Consider the following 6,215-nt stretch of genomic DNA (forward strand, 5'->3'; position numbering starts at 1 on the left):
AAGAACCGCGTCAACAAAACTCAAAAAAAATAGCACTAAATAGGATTACTTAATGGATGAGAAACTAGGGAATTTAATTTTGCTTCTTTCCACTCTCCTATTCCACTAATGCAGTATTTCACAATTATTCTTCATATTTAGGAGTTTATAAATAATTTATATTCAAATTAGATATATAAACTTCAACCTAGATGAGCATTTTCTACATCTTTGTGATAAACTAAACATATAAGAGGCATTAAAAATAAAAGCACATAAAACTATACTAATCTTATAAGTACTCTCGTCCTACACCGAAATTTGCGTCTAATCAATTACGACATGTTTACATCTCACTTTTTAGATTTTGAATCAAACACATATAGATCGTGCAATAGATGACCAATCAATCACAAAAAATTAAAATCAAATTGAAAAGATCTCAAATATTGGAGAAGAAAATATGAAATTGCATTAATTCATAGAAGAGCTTCAAGAGACTCCATTAAAAACCGTAAAAATAAAATCAGTTCATAATCATAATCTCAACATCCATTAAACTAAAATTTAAACATAATTTAAATTAAAGAAGAAAACTCTAAAAGCTATCCAATATTCTCCAATGAGTTCCTAATCTTCCTCTCCAAGTCTAGGGCTTTGAAAATTGTGTTTTTCTGACGAAAATTGCGATTTTGTACTAATCCCTGTGTTTTTCCCAAGTGAAAAGACCAAATTTCCCTTAATTAAAATTTTGCCGAAAACTGCATTTTCAGAGAACCAGCGCGGTCACGCCCCATGGGGCGGTCGCGCTACATGCTTCAAAATCCCATTTTCTCATGATTTTTATCCTTTTGTAGATTTTTAGCTCATTTTCACTCCAAAATGTCATGAGTCCTTCAAAATCTAAAAACATATTAAAACAAGCGTAAAATAGAACATAATAAACCTAATCAACTAAAACACGCTCTAAAAAGACACACTAAAATGAGTCCAAAACTTGTTTATCAATTTTAAGTTAAAAATTTGTTACTTTTTGGTTATGAAAATACTACTTTTGCTTGTTCGTTTGTTTCAAATTATTTCCAACAAGTGTAATGCTATTCAAAACTTTGGGAATAATTTATGAAATTGTTTCAAGACATTTTGAAACTAATTCTCATTTTTAATTTGATTTTTATGAAAAATTTGAGCCATGCTTTGATCAAAATCATTTAATGCATCAAATATAAATACAAGACTAATATAATAGGGCCAACCCAAGCTTTTGGGAGCCTTAGGCAAAAATCTAAAATGAGGCGTTTTTAAAAGAAATTAATATATCATCACAAACTGAATAGAACCGTTACATCCACATCCAAATGCCTTAAGAGAATTAAAATGTAAGAAAATTTGATTTTTACAAAATAAGAGTGAAATCAAAGATAGTGTAAGACATGAAAATTATAGTAGAAATATATATACCCAAATATTTCAACTATATATTTATAATCTTGTAAAATTAGCTCAATATTAGACAACTGTATAATTTAAAAAAATTAATCAAACATAATTATTGTTACTTTTTATTAGAAAAGTAATGTAACATTATTGTTTGTTTTTTAAGTTGAATTGGAAATGAAAAAAGAAATATATATATTTTTTTTAAAAATTAATCATTTCCAAATTTTTTTTCATTAATAAATATACACACCCACCACATTAATATTAAAAAATATATTTGAAATTCTGTTTTTAGATATTACCGACTTTTAATCATGCCTGATTAAGCTAAGATTTAGAAAATATATTTGACAGAACAATATTCTAGTTAATCAAAACACGACACAGATTAATCGTAATATACACAAAATATATGAATAAGAACTGAGAGGTAAATGTGGCACACAGTGATTTTTACATGGTTTCAGTATTCTTGCGAATACTACTAGTCCATGGGGCACAAACCCAGAGAAAAAAATCGATTAATAAAGTATGACAAATACAATAGACTTGACTTAAGGAAACATAGACTCCCTCTAATTGTTTGCCGCAATTTGAAAGTATTCACTCTATTGATCCAATCTTTGTAAATCCACCAAGATTCTGAAATCCCTTCTTCCTCACTGATGAATGCTCACTTCCTCCGGAAGTGAGTCTTGAACGAACCTTCTCCCGTAGGTATTATGTGTCATGAGTACCTTGGCACCTGTTCAAAAACAACCAGTGAAAGTGAAAGCTATACCAAGGCTTTCCTTTGAAAGAAACATGAAAATGACAACTCCTCTCACATAAGATATCTATTGAAAACTAGAGAATGGAAGAGGTCAAATTTCCAAGGCAAATGGTCTCCTTTTTAAAGAAAAGAAAAATGCTTTCCTGCCAGTTTTCCAAAGATATAAAATATTAAATGAGAATATTTGAAATCTTTAAGAATTTCGATCAACACAAATCTTGGAAGATCAGATAAAGATTTTGTCAACGCAGACTTGATCCTGATGTTTCAGGATTAAACGTTCCAAGACATAATTTAGTCCAGGTTCATTTTCGTGGAGACCACGATTTGAATCACCTGAATAATATCCTATCCCTGAAACTTAAGAGTAAAGCGACATAGATCAAGTTGGAATATTTTTATCAAAATCTTTCCTTTTTTTTCGAGATTTACTCATTTAAAATCAATGAAGAAATAAAAGGAATTAACCAAGATTTTTGCAGCTTGAATATACCAATAAATGCTAGCTCATACACGTTTTTATCATAGAAAAATAAGGAAACAATTTAAAATATTTTTGTCTCTTAATTTGCCAATTGAAGAGGATTTTACAATCTCCCCCTTTGGCTTTTTAAGAGACAAAAATAACACATGTTTAAAACCTACAACAACACTGTTAGAGAGATCAAGGAAATGACTCTAATTAAACACAGTATAATAGTGGTAAATAAAACAAAGCCAATTCCCCCTGAAACAAAGTGTCCAGAGTTGGTAAAAACAGAAAATAACACTTCCCCTAAAAGTGTAGGATCTAGAGCAGAAATTTAAACAAATAAAGCAGCAATCTTTCTCCCTTTTTGGCAATGAAAGAGGCAAAAGTCCAACAAAAATAGAAACAACAAAATTCATAAAAAAAACTTAATAAGACTTGGTGGAGAGAGCCTGGAGTTGTTGGAGAACGAGTTGCAGAGTAGCATCCACAATGTCAAAACGAGGAAGGACCGCAGAGATTTTGGTATCCAACACATCCAATTTTGCAGTGACATCCTCTGGAATTGATGTTACAGAACCCGTGCCTATAGAGACATTAGGCAGAACCACTATCTTTTGCTTTTTGGAAGCTTCCCTCCATTCAGGTGGCCTAAAAGTCAGGCCAGGCGATGGAACTTCAACTGACTCAAGAGCAAGGAGGACTGCCTTCTGAGTGGCCAAAAATTTGTAGATCAATTAAAGCCTTTATTTTTACCCCTTTGATCAACCGCCACTTCTGTTCCAATTTTAAATAGTTACACAGGAAGATCTTGGGAGACAATAGCAGGATTAGAAGAAGGCAACCAATTGGAAAGTGCAAACCTCATTAAAACTGCATATTGGTGAGTGAGATTGCTAATGGAGATGATAGTGCTCGGGTTCCAAGTAATTTTCTGCCCCACTATCTTGGACAGGGTGACATCTTTATCCATATCCAAATCTTTAGACTTGATGCCATGGGGAATTTGCAAAGCAGCTACTATGTCAAGAGTCGTGAAAGAGAAAAAATGTCCTCGGACTTACACTTTTCCAAAAAAGGAGAACCAGAATTCAAGAAATCATTAGTTAAATTTGCATAAAATTCCTTCACTACCCGATCCACATAACCAGTAAACCCTTGTAAAGAATCAATCCAACCTCTCTCTTGTAACCAACCCACAACCCCAAAACACTTATGAACAGCCATGTCATAGTTCTTCTCACAAATGAACTTGCGATGAGCATAAAGAGGCATATCACATGCATTTTCATTATAGCAAAATAGATGAGAGTGAGGTTTAAAGGTAACAAATGATTTGGAAGCTTTAGGAGGCACCTTTGTGGCCGAAGGGGCTGGGAACACAAAGGTCTTTGGCTGAGGTTCTTCAGTGCCCTTTGTACATCAGGAGAGGAGTCTGTAGGCACAATAGAATCAAATGATTTGTCTTTGGATTTTCCAGACCCTTCTTCAGACTCAACATCTAAAGAAACAAACTCCTCCTTTGATGGATCAGATTCACCCTTTGAGCTAGGATCAGAATCAACTAGTGGTGTGGTTGAAGGAAACACATCATCGAGTGCAATGCTAGAGGTCTGATGTTTTTCAGATTCCTCATGAGAAGACGAGTGAACCTCTTTCGAAGAAGAAGGCTACAATTTGGATGACCCACCCACTCTCACCTTTTTGACATACACCTTTTTGAAATCTAGGGATTTCTTCATTTTTGAACTCTATTTGGCAGAAGTACACTAAACATATTTAATCACAATAGATGGGGAATCAGACAGTCTTTACTGGTCACTGGCAGGTGGGTTCGAGGATCTGACAGCCTCATCAGCAAATTTCACAGAGAGTGATTTAGGATGAACCCACGACATTCATTGATAGAGGCATGACAGGCGGGATCTCGAGCGGTTTCCCAAAGTTGACAGGAAAAGTGAACTTGCGTGTGAGGGTTTTGCGATGGGCGATTGGTGGAGTGGACAGAAGTACGGAGATGAATGGAAAGTCAGTGGGGTTCTCGGGTGGAGTTTCTTTTGAGGGTTTCTTTGCTTTGGGAGGATTGGAGTGTCTAGTGGAGCCATTTATTTTTTTTTTTTGAGAGAGAAACAAAATGAAACTGAGGAGGAGTGTTTCGAAGTGAGAGGGATGAAGCAAACACAATGATGAGTTTATAGGAGAGGCAAGGAATGAAAAATGAAACCAAAATAAAGTGTGAACAATATAAATGGCAATAACCATAAAAACAAAAAATCCTCTTTCCTTTTTAAACACATACTCTCAATTGACCAAGAATCACCAATTAATTAGAGAGATCAGGATATTATATATCCAGAAAAAAATATTGAGACAAATCACAAAAAGACTAGGACACGGATTTAAAAAAAAATCCCCCCTTTTGTTTTGATTTTTTTTAAAAAATTATTCATATAGAAAAAATTTCAAACTAAAGTCAGCTGCCAATCAACACGAGATTAATGCAATGACCTGTTTTCAGAGAAGAATTTGTTAACAAAAAATCAACGAAATATTTTAAAGTTTGCGAATAAATTATTAACGCAACATGTCTTGTGATTGTACAGAATCATGATCTGAATAGTCAGGATTAGTCACTTAGTATATTAGAGCAAATCAATATGGGTATGAGACAAATAAATTTTGTTATATTAATCAGACATTATTGTGTGTAGAGAAAGCAAGAGCACATTGTCCCTTTGTGGCATTTTCTTGAATTGGCCTTTTTCTGAGGGATCATTGCCTTTTTTGGCAGTTGCAGCCTCTTTTTTGTACTTGGTAACCATTACGGATGCTATCACACTATACTGATGGTAGCTCTTTTCAATGGTAGTGCATCCTCCAAATAATTTCTAGTTACATGGTTCCAACTTACTCAAGGTTGGCTTTCACACATCAGTGTAGGTAGCTCTATTCCAAGATGGAGCCTGATAAAAGAACCTTAATTAAAATCAAATGCTCATTTTTATTTACCCATATTAATTCATCTGAATATACTGAGGAGAATCCCGAAATTATTCCAAGCCAGAGATTCTGCAACATCACAAAGCACGTTTGATCAAAAATAATAAATTCTCCTTTTGAACACTAATCATTGATTGATGGATAACAAAAACTTAAACAAAAACATATCATGAATTACGAAGATATGGCAACAACAATAATGGCAAGAGAATTTAAATAACACAAACCCCGAAGGATTTCCTAAGGGAATCAAATCAAATCGAGTCAAGAGCTTTTGTGAAGATATTATGAATCTATTTTTCTGTCTCAATATATTCTAAAACCAGAGTTTTATTTTCAACAAGATCTCTAATAAAGTGGTGTCTTATATCAACGTGTTTTGTGCGTGAGTGTTGAACATGATTTTTGATATGTTTGTTGCGCTAGTATTGTCACAGTATATGATTAGAGTTTCCATTTCAAATCCATAGTCAATCACCATCTGTTTCATCCACAACAGTTGAGCACAACATCTTCCTCTAGCAATGTATTCTGCTTTCGTAGCGGAAAGATAGA

This window comes from Humulus lupulus, chromosome X (genome assembly GCF_963169125.1).
Source record: "Humulus lupulus chromosome X, drHumLupu1.1, whole genome shotgun sequence".
NCBI lineage: Eukaryota > Viridiplantae > Streptophyta > Magnoliopsida > Rosales > Cannabaceae > Humulus > Humulus lupulus.